The sequence below is a fragment of the Amphiura filiformis genome, chromosome 13 (genome assembly GCF_039555335.1).
Source record: "Amphiura filiformis chromosome 13, Afil_fr2py, whole genome shotgun sequence".
In the NCBI taxonomy this organism is placed as follows: Eukaryota; Metazoa; Echinodermata; class Ophiuroidea; order Amphilepidida; family Amphiuridae; genus Amphiura; species Amphiura filiformis.
Genome location: NC_092640.1, coordinates 36,862,740 through 36,886,592, shown reverse-complemented (window position 1 = coordinate 36,886,592; position 23,853 = coordinate 36,862,740). Strand labels below are relative to the sequence as shown.

Here is a 23,853-nt window from a genome sequence, read left to right as displayed (position 1 = left end):
TTATGGTTCAAAGGTGTTAATTTAAACCGGATGGAAAATAATAATAATAATAATTTTTATATGTACGACTTAGCCGCATTTATTTCCAACATATAATACATATTGTGGCTAGAAACTTGAACCCAGTTCTAGAACCCAGTTTCTAGAAATTAGAAAGAGAAAGGGCACCACCATAAACAGAGACGACGGAGAGTATCAACTCTTACACATTTGTGATGAGTTTCTAAAACTGGGTTCAAGAAGATCCCCAGATGGAAAATCAACTGGCAACACCAATACCTACGCTGGAGATACATCTAGCGTCGGTTGGAGTAGGAATCACTCATCATCAAGTGCTGACAAAGGCAACAGTGTTGCTGAAACGTACATAAAGTAGTAAGTTCAATTTCTGGATCAGATATCAAGAACTTTGGTTAATGGGGGAAATAGAGATATTTTGCTTCACAACGCCGTTTTCCTGAATGAAATTGAACATTCCTAAGCGGAGATATTGAGTTCGTAAGTTATGGTATTATAAAAATGGAAATTGAGATATCGGCCTTTAAAAATATTATTGACAATGTTGAGAGTAGGAATTACCTTGAAAAATGTCTCAAAAAATACAAGATGCCAGATATATTCCGATCTGAAACTATCAGACAATATTTTGAAACATTAATATCATCACAAATTGGCAACAAACCCAAATTGTGAAAAAAATCATCCCCGGGCAGATTTTTGGCTATTTCTTCATTTACGATCCTGCCCAAACAGTCATCTTAGGGCATTTAAATAAAGGCACTTAGTTTAATGCCCACGTGACCAGATGGGCGCAGACATTACAGCTTCTATATAGACAGGATGTCTGGAAAAGTGTATTTCAATTGGAAACGCGGGATGCATGTCCACATTTTCTAGCAAATTTGTCATTTTTTTCAACTTTGTAGTATTATTGTAAGAGTTTCCGTCGATAATTTTTTCCGTCGACCAAAACTTTCAAAATTTAGTTCTTGAAAACATAATAAACAACATAATCCCACAATTTTTAATTAAGTTGCCTATTAAATTTTCAGCAATTTTGATGATATTTGTCTGAAAAATTCCTACCTCTTAGCACTGTAGCACATCTACTGATCACTTGGTGGTCTTGGTATGACGGCGCCCATGGGTCACGTGGGCATTAAATTTGGTTCCTTTTATTTAATACCTATGGTAACTGCCAAAAGTGTCTCCTTTTGACATTCCCGTACATATATGGTCGAATCCAACGAAAAGTGTACACGGCATGTTCAGGGCCATAACTTAAAAGTATTAATCAATTGGCATTCGTTTTTGTATTGTGTTTATTCGCCTTGATCATACGCTTCGCGCCATATATAATAAGACCCCCTTCTGTGAAAAACTTAGACACAGATACCCCAAAACATGCTATTTTTACCCATTTTTTCAAAATATTTCTTAAAGTATTTTTAAAAACATCTAAATCAGTTATGAAAAGAAGTCATTGGATTGAATCCAAATTATTTTCCTGAAAGGTGTGTATTCAAAGATTGCCTGTTCAATTTTTCACATATTTGTACATAATTATGAATTTTTTGTGATAATGTTTTGAGTGGTATTTTTTTACATTACCTACGAATACAATTTTTCATAGCACTAGATATATCTTTAAAAAATGGAAATCACTAATATATGCGCAATTGATACAAGCTTTGATATGTCCAATACTGAAATGCATTGCATTCGGACATCTTTATTATTGTGTTTAGCTGCCAGAAATTCTAAATGGCACAAAGGTAGGTTTGGTAAAAAAATATGCATTACCTCCGAATACATGTTAAAAGCTGTGCCATTTCCACAAAGTGAGAGAATAGTAAACAATAGTTAAGCAATAGGTGCAGGGTAATACACTCTTTATTTCTACTAAGTTTCAATAACCTGCGTTTAAATATTTCTGAGATGTCAACAATAAAAGCAAGTATTCGTAGGTAAATTTCGGTAACCGAATGTTACCTACGAATACACTTTGACATCATGACAGTATTGTGAAACACCGCCATTCATGCCAATGCCTATATTGGTACATAACGAAGGCCTGTATGTTTGCTATCAAATCATATGTCAATGAAAGTTGCGAATTCACATGCATGCCCACCATGCAAAACTGAATACGGCTTAATTGGTGAAAAATACGTACTGAAATAGACGACGGTCTGCTCATTTGAAAGAAAAATCAGATTCAAAGAAGATTAGAAGGGGATAAATATTTGGATTTGTCAACTGTCATGTGTGCTTCATTTTAAATGTTTACCGAACTTCTGGTTTCTGAGTAATTTGTGTCCAAATTGATTTATTCGAAGGTAACTTTTGACGTTTTCGCTAAGGTTACCTACGAATACCATGGAAAAACGACTGTTCTCATTGTCTCATGATCTAGACAACACATTGATGGACCCTGGTATAAAGCTAATTGTAGTTGCCCTCAAACGAAAGGCCACAAGACGTAACTGACTCCAAGATGGACTTCACAAGTCTGCAATAACGATTTTTAAGCGATTTGTGTGCAATTAAGCAAATTAAAGTCACTTTAGTGCCTTTGTTTCTTACTTCAATCCTTTTTCAACCGCTGTGAACCGACATTATTAATACATGATAAGGTCTAAAGTATCAATAAACGCACATAAAGAAAATAATACATTCAAAGTGCTTTATCAAATGAAGTTTTGATTGCGATATCCACCAAAAGTCTAATTCTTACCTACAAATACTGAAATGTTACTTACGAATACAGCATAATACATGACATGTGTAATGAAGTGTCCCTACCAATGGAAATTAATTGTCAAAACTTTAAGCGGTACCCCAGGACACTATTATTACCCATATACGGATTCATTCAACAATTATTTATTATGTAAAATTGCTGATTAACTACTTGTATCAAAATGAAGTGGTCAAAATCTTGCTAAAAGCATCAAAAATTTTTGATCTAAGGTAATAGCATTTATTCGTTTGGACGTACCATCTGAAAGAGATCTAAAAACTACCATTTTATTAATTCATTACCATAATAGAAAATTTAAACCTATAAACTCAATATAGATATTGTTAAATCGCTCTTGTTACCTACGAATACCTGGGTTTCTTCACCTTTTCATTGTATAAAGCGTTAGGTGTATGCGTATAATTCCTAATATTCTTGAAAACATATATCATACTCGTTCTTATACAATGTGTAAATTGATTCATACTCATTTGATAAATAAAATACAGAAACTGACCTAAACTTCATTTTCAAAAATAAACTAGCATAAATTGAATAAGATCATATTGATCGCGTTATAAAAATAAAAACAAATATTTTCTGGTTGAGTTGCATTTTCCTGACACCCTGTGGTCTACATTGCACGAAAAAAGCGTTAATGGGAATATTCCATTTGTTTTAGGTTGATTAGTATTGCGATATTGAAAGCATCCTAGTGGTATTCGTAGGTAACATTGGGTTTTGATATCACATTTACTATCACACGTCCTGGATTTATTTTTCAAGATTAGTAATGGCACTTTTGGTTCCTATAAGGCCAATATGTCATCAATCAATGGGCAAAAGGAAAAAATTGTGGAGACATTTTATTTCGGACTTTTATTTTTGGCCCGTGGACACTTTTGGTTGGATTCGACCATATGCATTATTCATATGCCGAGAAATATGGAGGCACTGGTGGGTTGCAATCTGAGAGTACATATGGTTTCGCCGGTTGGCGCGCTCCATAAGTAGTAGTGTGCATCGTTTGGTTATCTCCACACATTGAAATGAATTTTATGAAGGAAATAACGTGATGTAAGTTTGAAATACCAGATTCTTTATTTGGGCACTTTATCTTTGCTTGATGTGTAGAAATCGCTTTATGTGACAAGGGAATTATTCTATACATTGTGTCTGTGATTTGTACTTTTCAGGTGACTCGAGATAATTTGGTTCCACGGGGATATGCATAAAATAGGGGTTTTATGACTAGAGATACACTTATTTTGCACTTTACGGTTGATCGCCAGGGGTCGGGGAATGTATACGAATAGTGAATAAGGAACCTATAATGAATGTGTTTTGTATAGAAACGTACCATGAAACCATTTATTATGTTATGGGGATGAGCAATTAATATAATGATTAAACAGCTTGTCCGCTTGTTAGATTTGTGAAATAACAAAATACCCAGTGTTAATTAGTGTTGTGTGATTAAATGCTGAACAATTATCTCTTTGGCTAAATAGGCATCCGCATAGGTATGACCATGATGACGGTCCAATCAATTTGATAATCATTGTTAATGATGTCCTACACAGGAAGCATGGTCAATCTAATTGGTGGTGAACCTACAGTGCAGGTATGACTGCCCAATCAAATTTTCCGTTTCATGGGCTCGTCCCTCTTATGTACGTATGGTTCGGTTCTGTTAAATTAATTAAAGTGTGGACATTTTCACATTAAGTTGTTGATAACGATTCCATTTATGATAGAAGTGTGGGGTGGTGCTTTACCTGAATGATTTTAATCATTATGAAATTGCTGTAGATAATATACTTTAGTGAAAAAATATGCTGTACTTATAATAAGAAAATGTATGACTAAAAGTAGAGTAGAGTAGAAAGATCTATTACTACCAAATACTTCATCCTTCTATCAGAGAAACTCGGTAGATTGACAATTATGAAAATGTGTAACTTATTTGTATACGTAGGTTGCAAAATAAATATACAGTTTTACACCCTAAGTCAAATTATACAAAAGAGATTTCTATCGTTGTTGATATTCATTTTTGTTGGAACGTGCATATCCACTACTCAAAATCTTGCTATGTAAATAAAAAATAATATATAGGCCAATTCTTGACTTTCAATGTATTTGTTTAATGTATTAATTTCGTGCCAATATTACATTTTTAGACATCGACAAAATACTGACTTAATACACTGTGTGAATCTGGTCCCTGGACTTGAAAACCACACAGTTTAATAACACCGCAAAACAATTAGGCTCCCGGTTGTTTTTTACATGTGTATGTCCTAAACAAATACAGGTATATGTCATAATTAGAACCAGCAACTAAAAGACCTCATCCGTTAAAATCGTTTTAATTTTGACAAATTTGTCTTTGTTTAAGATATACAGGCGTGAACATAACAAGTACCTTAATTCTTTTTTACGGAGTGTACATGATTTCCCATTTTAAAGGAAGCAATGCACATCGTCATCATCCCTATATCTTCGTGTCAAAAATTGCCGTGATAGTACAGCGAATCCTCTCGTTTTTCAAAAGCTACGCATGGCGATTTTGTTCGAGATAGGCCGAGCAACTCAGGCTAAGCATACCATGACTATCATATGAGATACACCACAGAGTTTCTATATTCTACACATTATTACGATTTGTGCATGCTCTAGTACCCCATATGATGTTTCTATTACAAGCAAATCGATTTGTTTTCAGGTAAACTTTCTTTATCTGTGTCAATAATAGAATATTGATTTCAACGGAGTATTGAGCTGTATGGAAAAATATTTATAATACAGGGTGTTGACACTGTGCAATGTAGAGAAATGGGAATACGCTATTCGGGAAAAACGGAGAAGGAAACCAAACAAAACTAAGCCTTCAACAAAAGTATCGCGACCATTATAAATACACCTTTAGCCTCAGAACTAATCATCGTATAATAATTTAACTTGAAAAGAACGATGGTTTATTTACGCGCATTTAATACCCCATACGCCCAATGTCGTTCAATATTAGCAACACAGTTAGTGTTTTGTTTTAGTTTTTGGTGCAACAAATTGGGTGGGTGTATTGTTACAATTAAACGTGAATAATAACTGGAATCTGGTAGTGATAAATTAGATGAGAGCGAGAAAGAAAAACAAAGTTTCACCAATTTCTCGCCCTCAAAGCATAAGAGCAGTCAACCGCGGAAAGGTTGATGGAAAGATATTCTTTTCCTGCTTTTTTTTTTATAGTAAGCTTGGTAATGGCTCAAGGCATATACAGTATTCATCTAAGATACTAAACACACCTGAGATAGGTGCATTCTCCGGGTCCCCAACTGAGTCATTTGTTTATATTAAACATGTTAAATCCTGTGTTGTAAGTTTCCCTCTTACATTTCCTCTGCGTAAGAAGTATCACATGACCCGATAAGGGTAAAATGACAAAATAGGACAATATCGTGACATATTTTCACATCATGATATATATAGAACTTTTAAATTATTCAGTTTTAATATGAAGTAAACATCATTAATATGTGACATATTCAGTAAAGAATAGTTGAAGCCATCGGATTTTTAAACAGTAAAGAACAAAGGGATTTAAATGTGAATCAGTTCATAGCTTGAAAACAACTGTGGCGACATGATCCTCATTTCAGTCGCTTGATAGGTTCACATGAGTACGCGTAACAGGTTTTATTTGCAAGTTCAAAGTGAATGATAATAGTAGCACTTTTTTCTTTAACAGTAGGCATGTATCGAGCTCAGGCAACACGTCCTGGCAATTTAGTAAACATTGGTATCATAAAACACGTTTACCTGGGCGTTGTGTTTGGTCAAAGTTCAGTATCACCGAACGGAATACAGCAAAATCATACTTGTAAAGAAACAACAGTCAAATTTAGCCTCTTGGACTTGACGCGATCAGGTTAAGCGGATTTAATACTTGACATCGCTACTGTGCGTTCGGATTTTCTTACTGGGCGACCTTTTATATGCCGATTATAGGGTAAGTTGCTATATTTTTGAGACAATATAACGGTAAATATTTTTGTCGGTTTCTTTATGGGTGAAGGTCTATGATCAAACGTATTGTGATGTTCTGCTTATTTTTTTAATGTTTTTAGTTATTACGCACCAGTTACATGCGACATGTTAATTTAGATACGGAAGTCCGAGGTGGAAACAGGTATTTGAGAGTCAGGTGTAGGCCAAGAATTTGCGTTTTTGTCCTTCGGTAGCTCCTAATTTTGAATCACTTTTTAAGTTATTATGATCTAGTTGCAGGACATAACGTATCTGATATTAAATAATTTACAATGTATTTAATTCTGAACAGATAGGCCGTATTTGATTTTTGTCACATTAAAAAAAAATTAATTAATATTTTTTGTCAACTAAAAGAAAATATATATTGTTTGAAGAAATATTGTTTCATTAATTTCAAAAGTTTGAATTCGTTATAATAGTAGTCGCGTTTTGCAATTGTATACATTGACCCTTGGAATAATTGGAAGGATTTCAAGTATTTGTGGAGCATTACTTTTCTCGATACCATAGCGAAATAAATATTCTGAATCGCATTTTAAAAAGACAATATGCATGAATATAGTTTATTAAGTATTAGTAAATTTCAATAAAAGACTTTATCCAATTGAATAAAAATATGTAGGCCTATAACAATATTTTCAAAATTTTACATTTTACATCAGATTTACAGGGTGTCTCTGAATAAACTATATCGTCTGAAACTTCCAACCCATACTAAATAGTTGTTATGATTGAAAAATAAAGTAGCTATCACACATTGGGCTATTCCAGAAAATAAGCGCACACCCCCTATAGAGGAGTTCGGATATCCGGACTTTTTCTATCCATCCAAGCTCCGGATATCCGGACTTTTCATATAGAGGAGTTCGGATATCCAGACTTTTTCTATCCATCCAAGCTCCGGAAATCCGGACTTTTCAAAAATTTTCCCTACATAGTGCCGCGCTCGACCTATAGAGGAGTTCGGATATCCAGTCTTTTTTTATGCATACAAGCTCCGGAAATCCGGACTTTTCAGACATAGCCATACGCTTGACCTATAGAGGAGTTCGGATATCCAGACTTTTTCTATTCATCCAAGCTCCGGAAATCCAAATTTTCATCTTTTGAGTCTGGACTTGGACTATTTTTGTCGGATTCGGACTCCGACACAAACAGACTTAGCTATACTCACACTCGGACACAAGGGGGCAGTCATTTTCTTCGGAAAGGGGAGGGGTCAGTGGGTCACTGTTTTTTACTACCATCAAGAAGACAATTTTCAATCAATGTACATGTACAAAATATACAGATATCTGGGTATTTGTGTCTGTGAATTGAAAGGGTCGTACAAATGTCTGGTATCTGCAGGGAGTGGGTCTCAAAACCGGGAAGATTATAAAAATAGTGGCCATGATCTTCTAGTGGCCAGAAGATCATAAATATAATAATAAAAAAGGGTTAGTATCCCTTTTTTATGAAATAGGAGATGACCACCTCCCCTCCCCCACCCCCACCCAAAAATATGACTCAAACTTGGAGCCGAGTCATTTGATCATTTGATCCTAAATTAGTTGGCTTCACTTATTTGCCAATTTAATCATAGGGGTCTATATTTAGATTTATCTGTCACAATAGTTGAATCGTAATAATATATTATCAATTAATAACAGAATATTTATTTATAATTATAATACATATTTTGCCTATATATATCCCACTTCAACTTCTCACAAAGTTTAAAGGAACTTTTTAATTATTTTTTACATTTTATTTTAATCATATTAATTAATTTATGAAATTCAGTGGGGATGCATGATCTTTTAACAGGCAAGGCCAAGGGACCTATAGGATGTATCATGGTCCCATACATGTAGTTTGGTGTGGATTGTGTGTGTTCACTATAATTTTTCCAATTTTGAATAGATGTTTGCAATTTATATCACAAACGGACAAGTATACTGTATAGCACATGAATCCATGATTGAACTGCAAGACATTTTATTACAAGAATATTTAATATTGTTTACAATTGGTATGTTCTTTTTCTAATATTTATCCCCCCTGAATACATTGCCCTTCATGTATAGGCCAATTAGGCCTACATGTAACACTGCACAAGCAGCGACACTTCCACGGTTGCACACCCATACACACACACCCCTACACAGACACGTTCCCCCCTTACAGGCACTGCTGCATGCCAGATACATCAGACATATGGTCGATTCCAGCGAAAACGAGACAAAATGTATCTGTGTCAGCGTTTGGCTGTATCGCGGAGCAAAGTGCTACTCTTATTTTTGGAAATGTGTAGTAATTTTATTCCATAGACTTATACAGTGATGTGCAAATGTGCAAATCAAGTAGTGCAAGCTCTGCGTGAACTTCCCAAATATCAAGGCGATCATGTTATTGATGGAGCATATCATGTCCACTTCCAAAGGTCAAGCGATGATCCATGGTTTAAATGAATTGCCGTTTATACCCACAAGTTAAAAGATAAAGCACCATATAATGTCACTGAATGGTCTTCAATCAAAATGAAATCATTTACCGTTCGATCTCTCTTCATCAGTTTATATATTAATATAGTCAAAACAATTGAATTCCACAAAGGTTTGTGGACTCCAGATTGGCTAATAGCCTAATGTTGTTATACCCACGTATCAAGAATAAAATGATCGTTCTGAAAAATGTATATAAAAACAAAGTTTGGTACCTTACTGATTATTTTTTACGAGTATATTTTACCCGGATATTTTCTGTATAAAATTCCACAAAATCATATATGTGAAGTTACCAGTGATGTATCGTTCAAGTTATTGTCATACTCAGACTTGGCTCGAGACAAAAAAGACTCGGCTCGGCTCGGACTCAGACACAAAAGGACTCGGACTCGAAGCCGAGTCCGGTCCAAGTCCAGTCCAATTAAAGGAGTATTTCGTGATCCTAGCATCCTCTTCCACGAAAAAAGCATGTTCCCAAAATTTCAGTTGATTACAATTTTGCGTTTGCAAGTTATGCATGATTATGTGTATTACACTGCTCCATAGACAATACGTTGTAATTTCGTTCTGGTGCACCAGAACGAAATTCAAATTTCGCGATATCTTTGCTAAACGAATTAATCTGCAAGAAATATTTTGTACATAAACATTATGTAGCCAGAGTATTCCAGTGATATAAAAATCTCAACTTTTTTTGAGAAAAGTGGGGGATGAGGCTGTGGATCACGAAATGCCCTTTAAATCCAACACATAATGTGAAACGATTATCTAAAAATGTCAAAATAGATCTCAAATTTGTTGACTTAACTTATTTGGTCATTTTCCAAATTAGGGGGGCTGTCAAATCTGTGATCTGTCATATATCCTACTCATATAATTATTTAGATTTATCTGTCACTTAGCAGAATCATACTGTCATCATACTGAAAATATGGAATGATTTTACTTCAAATACTAATATAAAACTGTTTGTTGTGTTTATTTGATATTTGATTACTTTATTATTCTCACAATGCTGATACCCAAATGCGATCAATTCTAAATATTTCTTGTAGTTTGTATTTTGATCAAAATTCATTTTGGTTGAGTCTGAATTATTGACATACGAAAAAGTAATTGTCATTTTTATTTAACAATTAAGCTGTAACCCCACGAATCCATCCAAGATCCTCATCCTGCAACTATATACCAAATCATATAAAGCATTTATTGTAACCTTTTGGACTAATGCAGTAATGTTATTAAAATGATAGCCACTTCAGCATGTTTAAAAAGACCTCAAAGAATTGACACAATCATACCTATGGGTGTTTCTTAAAAAATAATAAAGATTATGTAAAATAAAATTATACTTTGCATTCAAAGTCTTCACCCATGTCTAATCTATGGGTTACACATTTAATATTAAAAGATATTAAAGAAAGTGAAACTTTACGATGTACAACAGGTGAAATATTAATATATAGGCTTAAATTCGTAGGCAACATACAATGCACATGTAAATTATACATGTATTCATGTACATGTATTTATTGGTCTAGTAATAAAAGCTATTTTTTAATCAGATGGCACTTCCGCCTGATGATTCCCAAGATAATGATCTTCTCATTTGATGAGTCGGTTGAAATGGAAAACAGTTTTAAAATAGCCCCTGAGAGATTTTTTGTCTCGTTTTCACTGGAATCGACCATGACATGTATTAGGCCTACATGTAGTTTACAAGTTGTATTCAGGTGCCACCCAGACATGCAGGGGCCGCTTTATGATGGGGTGAGGGAAAGGGAAGGAAAAGAAAAAAAAGCGAGGGAAAAGAAAAACGGGGGCCTGAGAGAGAAAGAGAGAGGGGGAAGAAATAGAGAGAAAAATTCGAAATCCCTGGCACCTGCCCCTTGCTGCACGTGTTCAGTTATTGTCATGTTTGTTGTTTTGTACATGTTAATTTGTTTGGTTGAGTTTTTGATATGACTGTGTGTGTGGCGGTGTTGGGTCCCGGGGCTGGGTAGCAGATAGAGATATATACGTACGAGTATATCATCTGTCCCGGTTATCTGTATTGTAAAAAGGAGTCTGGCCACATCATTGGGCTATTCTATTTGAATTCCACATCCCTCAGTAAAAATTTGAAACTCCACTGAACCATTACAGATCCAACCATTTGTATCCAAAATACTGTAAAAATGTTTGTAGAGGATCTTCAGGGCTTCAAGAGGCCCTGCATATTTTTAAGATTTCCCAAATTTTCCCCAAATACCTTTTAAAGGCCCAAGTTTAATTCCGATTTTTACCCAGATTAAAAATATTTTTGCTGAAGGTTTTTGTAAAAGCATAAATGCCATTTTGACACCATTTTGCACTCAAACAAAATACATAAAATCCCAAGAGTTTCTGGGTGCATCGCCCCTGGATCAGGCTTATTTGTATTACCTGTACCCATACTCGTACCCGTACTCGAACCACAATTTCCGTACCCATACCTGTAGTGATACCCATGGCTTCGGACCCGGACCGTACTCATGCCCTGTTTTGACTTCGGACCTGTACCCGTACTCATGGACTAGGACCCGTACCTGTCCTCATGGCCTGGGACCCATACTCGTGGCATGGGACCCGTACCCGTACTCATGGTCCGGTACCCGTACCCACGGGTACCATACAGTACATGGTTACACAAATGCAGAAAAGTGAGAATAGAATACTCTCACTTCCCAGATGCATGTTAACTCCACTCATGAATCCCAATGCGAGTCCTCTGATCATAAATTCATATTTAAAACAAAAAGGTTACATCATGGATGGTGTTGGGTGGGGAGTAACACATGGATCCAGATAGAAAGCTATAGCAAGTGCCCTTAATTTTATTTAAGCTTGGTCCAGGGCCCTGAAAAAGATAAACCCAGCCCTGGCTACACAAAATGATCATGAATGCTGCTACACTGTAACAGCCTGTGCACATTGCCACCCATATCCATGTATCATATGCTACATGTCTCATTCACACAATGACTGATCAATTATAAATACAGAAAAAAAACCAGCAAACTGGGAAAACATTTCAAGATTTGTTCTTTTGTGGGGAATTTCAAGTTATCATGTTAAAATATCATTATTATATAGCTTTTATGTTTATTAATCATTTTGATATTCCCCATCCAAATACACTCCACTACTTGTATGCTGCACACATGTGGAACGACATGATAATGTGACTGGTGTGAGATTTTCCGCCAGCCACATCACATGTATTTCTTGTGCCCAGGCTTGGACTATAGTGCATCTGAGTCAATGAATACAGAGGTCCTTACCATACAGAAATTTGGGATTTATAGGAGATTTATAGAGGTTTTTAAATACCGGTATTAATAAAACACAGATAGAATTAACTGGATGTGCATAATTAATGATATGCTAATGGATAATCTGGAGGATGTAGATGTGCATGTATGATTCTACTTACTTCTACTTACTTAAATTGCGGACAATTAATGTAATTCCAATTGATGTTTTGAGATAAATAATTTTTCCACATTGTACATGGATTGATTGGACTGGAATTGGACTCGGGGGTAGACTTCGAACCCAAGTACTTGCCGAATCCGACCGAGTCCAGCAAAAAGTGGACTTGAGTCCGAGTCCACACTCGAAAGCTACATCACTACTATCACTGCTAAATGTATGTTGAAATTAGTATTGCACAGTCTAGGTGTCCATACATAGACATAGTTTTTTCACTTGCATCTCAAAATATGTCACCTTTAGGCTAGATTCACTATAACCACCAATACTAAATCTCTTTTTGTACTTGTTTAATTAATTTGTTTATACCCATACCTATAATAGGACCCATACAAGTCCCAATTTCCATACCTGTACCCATGGCCTGTACCCTGTACCCATATTGGGAGCCGTACCCATACTCGAGTCCCAATTTCTGTACCTGTACCCACGGCTTCGGTCCCGTACCCATACTCATGCCCTATTTTGACTTTGGACCCGTACCCGTACTCATGGACTGGGACCCATACCCGTACCCATGGCCTGGGACCCGTACCCGTACTCATGGTCCGAGACCCGTACCTGTACTTATGGCAGGTCCCAATACTACAAGTCTGTATTTAAATTTGCATTTTTTGCCCAAGTAATTCTCAGAACGTCTTGTGACTTTAATTGTCATATGAATCTACACTAGACCTTTTTCGCAGTCCATGTTAAATTTTTGCATCTAAAATCCCAATAATACCGATGCTCACACTACTCCGGCTCCAGAAAAATACAATACTAATTTTTTGTAATAAAATAAATATTATCCTGTTTTGGCAAATGAAATATAGGCCTAGCTAAATCCCAATCCTGGCCGTGACAATCAAGACCAGCCTTGTACTAAAACCAATTTCAGATTCTAATTTTCAGAAAACACAATTTCTAAATATCTTTTATTCTCAATTATCAAAATTAACATAAAATATTAAATTTATGAACAAACTCATAGCCTATAGGCCTACTCAAAATTTTGAATACATAGAATTGAGCTTTGAATATTGAGACTGCAATTGTAAGAAATCATGCAAAATTGCATGTTTTTAGCCAATTTTCCCTCAAATTGCAAAACTATTGAAATTTGACTTTTATTGCCAGTTAAAACTAACTAAAGGATTAGGATTTAGCTGGGGGGACTCGAATATGAAAGTGACCTGTGCCTTACGACACTAGGGGTCTATGGCAGTTTTGTCGAAAAAGAGGGCACCAAGAAAATTGGGTTCATTATGCACATGTGCAAAAAATTGGCTGTCAGTGACCCTGAAAAATAACTTTTAAGCTAAAAATGTGAAAATAGTCCAAAATGCGCGCGAAGCATGCAAAAAGTCACCTCAAAAGTGGGAGTGCCCCCTCTCCCCGGAACACTCGGGGTAGACAATGGACCTTTTCTCTGTGGTCGGTTCATATTCAACTATAATCAACTTTTAAAATAAAATGTTCATTTTATACCAGTCAGTATATAAAGCTAGGCCAAGTAAAAAAAGCATGTTTCTCATCCCCTACCGCTTCCTTTTTTGAGGTAACTTCAATTTCATTTTTGTTTTTTGAAATTGAGTTATAACATTTTTTGAAAGATGTCTAGGAAGTTGAGATGCTTTATATAAGAAACACTTTTGGAAGGTTTTGTGATCATTAGAGGGGGCCTACCTACTAGAAGGAACAATTTTTACTTGGCCTAAGGTTACAACACTTTATCATCATCATCATCATCATCATCATAATTATTATTAATATTATTATTTTGGGTCATTTTGGACCTATTTCCATTATTGGTAAATAGTTGGACCCATTTCCATTAAGTTCCATTTCGACTCATTACAAAATATTATTTTCAAACCCCCATTTCTGAACACTCCTGTGTGACCAGCTCCAACAAAACTTGGAACAAGTCGCCAGACATGTTTTTTGAGTTATAGGCCTTTAAAGATTACATTCCCATAAAGAAATTAAATTGTGGAATTCTTAATTTCATGGTATAAACCTGTGGGACTAAGTGGACTTTCAAATCATTGAAAGTACTTATTAAAAAGAGGTTTATTTAATCAATAAATAACAGTTGAAATATGATAATCCCTATTCAATAAGCAGGAAAATAATTAGCCCATTACTCAGAATTGCAATTTGGCAAAAATATCAAGGTATCATTTACAAAATTATCCATATCTTGAAAAGTATTGATGCTATGAAACTAATTGACCCATTACTCAGAATAGCAATTTGACAAAAATATCAAGGTATCATTTACAAAATTATTCATCTTGAAAAGTATTGATGCTATTTAATTTAATTTTGGTATCATTTTAAAGCTTATTGTCTTGTGTTTACATTTTTATTCAAATCATGAAATGTCAAAAATGCGACTTGTTCCTGGTTTTGTCAGTGCGGGTCACATATCATCAATGATATCATGATTCATGATATACTGGTATTTACTGAATATGTACAATCATAGGCCTTCAAACATGGGCCTATGGTACAATTTACTATAGGGTTGATTGTCACAGCATACAAAAACACCCTATAAAAACATGTTTTTGGTATATAGACCTATAACCAATAAAACATTAAATATGACTTTTCAGTATAATAGTTTGTGTTACTAGCAAGTTGGCAAAACAGGATAATATGATCCCAAATTCTGGAATTGGAAGTAGTCCTATCCTTCAAGCAATGAACTTCCCTTGGGAACTTCCATAAACCCCTTTTGCAAAAAAAAAACCACCTCATGGAAATTGTTACAAACAAATTCATGTATTTAATTATATGACATATTCAATAGGTGTAAATAAAAAAAAAATATATGCAAAATGCCAAAAGCATAATGCCAATGCCATAGAAAGTACATGTACTAGTATAAGGCCCCATGTCACAGGGGAAGTTGCTCAACTTCGTTCAAAATTGTCAAAAATGACCAAAGTTGCACAAAGTTGCATTAAGTTGCCTAAATATTTTGCACAGTTGCGCAAAGTCGCTTTAAGTTGCTTAAATATTTTGCAAAGTTGCATTAAGTTGCCTAAATTTTTTGCAAAATTGCGCAAAGTTGCCTAAATATTTTGCAAAGTTGTCAAAAATTGCATTATGTTGCCTAAAAATTTTGCAAAGTTGCGCAAAGTTGCATTAAGTTTCCGAAACATTTAACAAAGTTGCGGAAAGTTGCATTAAGTTTCCTAAACATTTTGTAAAGTTGCGCAAAGCTGCCCATAGTTATGCAAAGTTGCCCAAAGTTGTGTAAACTTCTCATAAAATTATGTCAAGTTGCTGCTGGTTTTGCTGACTCACTCCGGAAGATTTGAAACCCCTAAAACCAACCCAAAAACACCCCCCCCCCCCGTAACTGCCTACATATGCAATATAAATATGTCAAATGGTGTCCTCGAAAGGTATAAATGGCCCCCTGACTTGCATCACTGTCACAATTGGAGACTCAACTCTCATGTCAATTGCCTTTAGGTTATCGATACAGACTTCCTGGGTTTTCTTTTCCCATGTTTTGGAAAGTCTGATATATTGTTATTTCACTCCAGAAAATTGATTTCAATTCTCTTTCTACACCTGGAGTCTTGCTATTCAATTCCAATTCAATCCACCTTGCTTTAGAATTAATTCAATTCGATTCCAATTCAATTTTTCATTTTCAAAATCATTTCATTTCAATTCCAATCCAATGCAGTGAAATTAACAGCTAATCAATTTCAATTCAATTCTGAGCATTCATTTCAATTCCAATTCAATTCCAATTCCAATACAGTTGCAGTTTGTGTTAATTGACCAAAGGCACACTGCAAAAACTGTGTCTAGAGATTGAACACTGTTTTGTCCTCGATTTGTAAACACATGTAAAGTCTAAACAAATGTCAAACTTCAAAACATTAAGTGTTTAATATCTAAACACAAGGCATCAAATTACTAAACATGTTTAGCATTTATACATGTTTACAAATCGTGGACAAGATGGTGTCTAGAATGGTGTTTAATATCTAGACACTGTTTTAAATTTTACTACCAATTTCATAACACTTGCGTCAGCAACACAAAGTCAAAATCAAGTACACTACTTGTCACAAAAGCATTTCAACAGAAGATACTTTATTGTTATGTTAACTCACTTTTCACATTCAAACAATGCGAGTGATCCTTGACCTCTGTGTCCTATTTTATGAAACTTTGGAACTTCTTAGTTCTTAGGTGACTGACTTCCTAATATTTGTCTTAACTTCTTGTCCACCATGCACATTAGGCCTATTTTCTAAACTTAAGGTGTGTGGTACGATCGATAATGGGACCCTGTCCCCACACTGACCTCAAAGATGTCAAAAATCAAGGTTTTGATACTATTAGATACCCCCTACCTGTCGCCTGCTCTTAAGATTTTACACCCAAAATCCTTGTACTTTTGAAAAAGTGTGAAAAAAGCTGTCAAAGATATAAGCATTTTCTTAATGGTTTTCTCATAATTTGTTCAAATGTACAATGACTTTTGAGCATGAAAATTAGGAGCTTGAGAAAAATAGGGCTTTATGATTAGTGCCAAAAGTTTTTAATGTGTGTCTCTTGTGTGAATAGACCTGGAAGTGTATCAGAATTCAGAACGGAGAAGGGCACTTTTTACAGGTGGAATGATCTGGAATCACAGACATCTGCTTGTGAATTGAAATGCTGAATTGAAATCAAAGCTGAATTTCATTTCAATTCCACTCCATTCTCCATCACTCAACATGATTTCAATTCCAATCCAATTCAATTCTTCATTGCTCACGATGATTTCAATTCCAATCCAATTCAATTCATGCCCAAGCCCACTCATTTCGATTCCAATTCAATTCCAATGCATTGAAATGAAAATTGCCCAAAATTCATTTCAATTCAATTCGATTTCAATGCATTGAATTAACATTAGTCTGATATAGCAGCCGTCCAGTTTGTTTGCCATTTTAGGTGACTGTTCATATGCCTCACCTAGTTTAAATTGGAAAATGGGCCCGGTAAACACATGCAAAATTTAACCTTTATTTTGTGCTAAAATGCTAAAGTGTAAAATTGAAAATGGCCCAGTATATAGACTTAAATTTACCTTAGTAGTTAGTAACTAGTTACCTGCCATTGTTTGCCCAAGTTTATTTTAAAAATATCTTGTACTATAATATTAAAGTAATAACTTGCATCTCAGTCTACAGTACATGTGTGCATCTATAAATATAGTGCTATATTATATATCAGTACATGTATGAGTTTGAATTACCCGGCGCCTGTGCCCAGCCCTGTGGTTGAACCTGGCACGGGGTCAGAGGCTAATGGTATTTTCAGAGTTATTGACACTACTAACCATATATTACCATGGTAACACTTGGAAATATTGGGGTATAATGAAATGTAAATTCCCTACTTGTGATCATATAGATATGTGAATCTATGTTGTGTTGGAAGAATATAAACATGATTGTATAAATGAAGGTAGTTGTTGGAAAAAATATTGGGAGAAAAGAAAATATAATAGTCAGTTCCAACTTGCATATAAATATCTTGCTGTATATTTCTGGGGGATTTTTTTCTGGTATTGGAAGTAGGTGTCCCTGGTTAAAAATAAGTACAAATAAAGTATACTTTATGTGTACTTTTAAGTACTTTTATTGTACTTTTCGAGTTAAAAGTACAATTAAAGTATACTTTGAATGTACTTTTTCTCCCCTTTGTTAAAATTTTTTGTACTTTTATTATACTTTTTCTATACTTTATTTGTACTTTTCTTTGACTCCAAAGATTTTGCCCCTCATCAAGTACTTTATTTGTACTTTTCTGTACTTAATTTGTACTTTTCTTGGACTTAAACTTTTTTGGACCTCATGAAATGTACTTAAAATATACTTTTTCAGACTCAGACATTTTTTCAAAAGCACCATTGTACTTAATTTGTACTTTTATGGGACTTAAACATTTAGGAGGTCACCAACTGTACTTTTAATATACTTTTTAGTGTACTTAATTTGTACTTTTCTTGGATTAGCATTTGACCTGATATGCAAATTGTCACATGACAATATTGTTGTGGATTTGAAAAATAACTGTCATTCTGTTTGGAGCTGTTTTTGACATGGCATATTAAGATGGGAGCTCTCATTTTGTGGATTTTACATGGATATATGCTATGACTTGGATTTCTGATTGCATTCAATGGACACAAAAGAAGGTACCATGTATTTGTTATTGTTTAAAATATTTTGTACACCAAGAAATGCCATATAATGCTGATAATTGGGTAAGCTTACACGCTCATTCAGCTTCATTCATGAGTGCCCATGCAGTCAACATACAACACTGCTGAATTCTCCGTACCCATATGGTCAATGGTATAATGTGCTATGTTTGAGGAATTCAATAACCTCAACGATAGACATTGGCAACTCTGTTGCATGGCATCACAAGACTCAACTGCACAGACTATACAGATAACTCGAAACATTGTATAAAGTGCTACCAGCGGCATGCATGAACATACAGGTCTACATATGAAACCACATTACACCTGTTTTTACATGATCTGCATTAGCTACTTTTGAACAAAGAAATTTGTTGTCTAAAAGACTTTGTATATATCAGGTCCAGAACTGTATCACCAGCTTGTAATCTCCGTTCTGCTACACAAAGACTTCTTCAAGAAACAGCTACATGTAGTTGCCAGAAACCAGTGGGGCAACAGATCATTTCATGTAAGCTGCACAAATTTCGAACAACCTGCGATTTTCAGTTCGCTCCACCAAGAACATAATTGTGTAATTTCAAAGCAAATAACTTGTAAACACATTTGCTCCAAAATGCCTATACCCGGGCTTGATGCATGAACTATTCAACATTGATCTGATTTTGTATTGATTTATATTATAATATTGTTTGTATTATTGTACATTTGTTGTTGATGTGTTGCAATAATGTGCCCCGTAGGGAGGGACAAGGCATTTGAACTTGACATGTGTGGTGTTACCTGGACAAGAAAGCAACCATGGTAGTTAAAAAAATATTCCTTTTCTAATTTCTTACAACAAGAAAATTTTCAAATTGAACCATATGTTAAGTATAATATTTATTAAGCCATATGTAGAGCATGGTATACTTTATTTGGCCATGTGAAAAGTATACTTTATTTGGCCATTTGAAAAGTATACTTTATTTGGCCATGTGAAAAGTATACTTTATTTGGCCATGTGAAAAGTATACTTTTCACAAGACCAAAAAAGTATACTTTTCACATGGCCAAATAAAGTATACTTTTCCTATCGCTAAATAAAGTAAACTGTACTTTTTATGTACTTTTAAGAAATGTACTTTTTTGGAACGCGAAATAAGTACATTTAAAGTATTAAAAAGTATACTTTTCACACTGCCAAATAAAGTATACTTTTCCTATGGCTAAAAAGTATACTTTTTATGTACTTTTGGTCTGTTTATACTTTTAGTGTACTTTTCTTTTCTTATACTTTTTTTATACTTTAAATGTACTTATTTCGCGTTCCAAAAAAGTACATTTTTTAAAAGTACATAAAAGTACAGTACTTTTTTTGTACTTGTTTTTAACCAGGGGTTTTACTATTAAGGATAAATCAATGTCATGGGCACTTTGAGTCTGAAGAAATTAATTTCTATTTTAAATATTATCTAGCCTGGACCTGATATCAAAATTATCCAGTACTACAGGTAATAGTGTGTGCATGAATTTCATATAGGCCCTACATAAGTTTATGTGTATGCTTAGAAGTATGGATGTCTTTATCCAATTATTTTGTTTTAAAAAGGAACTGCAATCTTGTACATTTTTCTGTATTCAATTACAAAAGTTTTTCAATAGTACTTTAGTAGCTAGCCCATTAAATTCAATAATAAACAACATACACTTTTGTACAGCTTATATTAAATTCACAATCATGTTAAAAATAAAAAATGACATTTATTTAATATGTAAAAATATAAAAGAGAAATTATAAGTCCTAAACTTTTAAAGCAGTAAAAAATCAACCATGTAGGCTGTGGCTAAAAAATACAAATATTGTCTTCAAATTGTTCCCCCATAAACACTCACAGTCAAAATTTTTTAATTTTTGTTGCTTTTATCATAATTAATGTCTATCACCTCAAAATATTTTTTTTCTAATAGACTATTGATCATATTGAATGCCATTCCTCTACAACCCTTGGAAATCTGAACATTTCCTACTTGTCGCTAAAAAATCAGGACATTTCATCGTATTGTCGCTAAAAAATCAAGACATTTCATCGTATCTAAGGCCACCTATTATACTTCTTGGAAATCCGGACTTTTTGACATTTGTCATTAAAAAATCCGGAATTTTTCAACATATTTAATGTCACTCCTCTATACCCCTTGGAAATCCGGACTTTTTTACATTTGCACTAAAAAATCCGGCTTTTTTCAACATATTTGATGTCACTCCTCTATACCCCTTGGAAATCCGGATTTTTTCAACATATTTGATGTCACTCCTCTATACCCCTTGGAAATCCGGACTTTTACCCATTTGTCACTAAAAATCCGTCTTTTTTCCTCGTATTTTATTCCACTCCTCTATACCCTTCTGTACCAATATGAAGTTGGAATTCCGAAACTTCAACATGAAAGTGGTTAAAATTTCCGGGTTATTTTCACTGTTTAATGAAGAATATGGAAATCCGGGTTTTTCTTTGATTATTTGTGACCGGAAATCCAGACTTTTGTAGAGAGATAAGCTTGGAAATCCGAGTTTTTCTCTAATTTCAAATTCACTCCTCTATAGGGGGTGTGCACTTATTTTCTGGAATAGCCCATTTGACCGCTACGTTCTTGAATAGGTCTATATAAGTTTAACGAAACTACCTCATTTTTAATCCGTTCCACTAGTCATCAAGCAATACAGATCTCATACCATACGCAGTATTATCACTCTTGAGGGGACCCATAAAACACTGTGTAAACCCGGGTGCACTTAACTTTAGATAGAAGGTACGTGTACGTGCATATCGGCGTCGCGAAGAAGGGTCCTATCGGTACAAAACGTTGTTTTAAAAAAGGGAGGTCATTGGGTACAAACAAAATGAAATAGGGGTCATTGGGTATAGTATTTTGAAAAAAGGGTGTCATTGGGTATAAAATTTCCAAAAGGGGTCACTGGGTAGAAAATTTTGAAAAAAAAAAAATGGAGCAAAATTGATATTCTGTTTCTTGTTCCAAATTTCCGATATAAATTTTGAAAGTTTGCGCATTATTTTGTAGCATTTTGATGAGATAATTTTAGAAAAAGGGGTCATTGGGCAGCCGCGCCTAAAAAAAGGGTAGTAATCGGGTATGACTTTAAAAAAGGGGGTCATCGGGTATATGCGACTTCAAAAAAAAGGGGGGGCATATTAACAGGCACATACCGTCACTTCCAAAGTTGAGCCCCCCCCCCCCCACCGGGTGTAACGTTGCTATCCGTCATTGATTGATATTTTTATCCATGGAAAGGTTCCAAAATTTCTTAATATTATTCCAAGAACGATGTAGTCAGTTGTTAAAAGTATGTGATACGTGTTGGATGATTTTCCTGAACCATATAAGTTTATTTAGTTATGTTTGGCTTGGTTGGTCATTAAAATAAGAATTTTCCGTCGATAAAGTTTTTTTCAGAGACACGCTGTGGGGACACGATTAACATTTTTTTTAGCCTTTTCATGGAGTTCTCAGTTCTTGATGGATTGAGGTTAATGTCCTAAGATATAGTTTCTTACTGCTTAAGCTGTTGTCACACGATCATTTCCCCCTTCATTTTTGGATTTGGAATAATTACGAAGGAAAAAAGAACAAACAGGTTGAGAAAGTGTGTTTGAGTAAAACCTTGGATTAAATGACATGAAACGTTTGGAGCATATCATGCATTTATAATAAAATGTAATATGTTATTTTGATAGGAGATATATGCCTACTACAAGTACTACATACTAGCTAAACAACTCTGAATATGATTTATATAAATCCCTTCTCCACATTTCATTTCTTGAGTCACAATTGGCCAAAATTCCCTTGATGGTATCGATTTACCATCAATTTCCAGTAGAAAATAGGACGTTTTCCTATTTTAACATCATTTTTAAGTCCCTAAAGATAACGCGCCAGAGTTTCATTTTTCCATCTCACACAGTCATTGTGTCATCATTTTCCATCATTTCACAACAGGTGGGCGCTACTAATCCTATATTATTCCCCATTTGAAAATGAAGGGGAAAATGATCGTGTGACATTAGCTTTAAGCGTTTCAACAATTTGAGCTATTTTTACAAATGCGTTGTATTCACTTTTTGGTCTACATCAACATTATGTGCTAAAATCAGCATGACATTGGGGAAATGAAGTCAAAAGAGCGTTCGGTCTGTTGTATAAAACGATCACCAAGAGACTTGTACGTTCACGTGTAGCTACAAAAGGGCAAGGAAAACCAGACGAGATTTAGTTTGCAATGTCATTCAAAGACTATATAGCTATAAATTTCACTGGTTTGGGAAAATAAAATGTTTAATGCGTGATTAACTTTTATTGAAGTTTAATTTTTACAATAGTAAATTACAATACTCTCAGTGGATTATATTGAAATGTGCAAAATGCAAGACTGGGTTTACTGGAATAAGGTTAAGTTGTTCGCAAAGATACAATACAACCGATGGGTTCCAATCCACTTTATGTTTAAGGTGAGGCGATCTTTTCAGTAGAACAAAAAAAATACACTAAACCAAATGTCGACTCAATTTAATATGGTATGTAGACCTGTAATGTATTGAATTGTACCTATTTTTTCGGGTCATGCATGTATGCGATTACGGGGTTAATAATTACTGTTGAACACATTGGCACCATTATGTGCTACATAACGGCACCCATTCGAAAGAACATTCTACATTCTAAATTGCCATCGGCTGGCTTAGTAGCTACATAATGCGTTTATGTTAGAATAACTTAATCGCAAGTTTTGTTTATTTCCCCGCGTTATTTTCCGGTACTCAACCAAACTTGTAACAAAT

At 34.6% G+C, this 23,853-nt stretch overlaps 1 protein-coding gene across 1 annotated transcript in view; it reads left to right on the top strand.

The window, feature by feature from the left end:
• The first annotated feature begins 6,487 nt into the window (after window positions 1-6,487).
• The window catches only part of LOC140168289 (neprilysin-like), a 43,695-nt gene continuing 26,329 nt past the window's right edge, over window positions 6,488-23,853 (top strand). The window contains exon 1 of the mRNA XM_072191643.1: window positions 6,488-6,755. The gene's annotated coding sequence lies outside the window, so the exon portion shown is untranslated. The remainder of the gene's footprint in view (window positions 6,756-23,853) is intronic.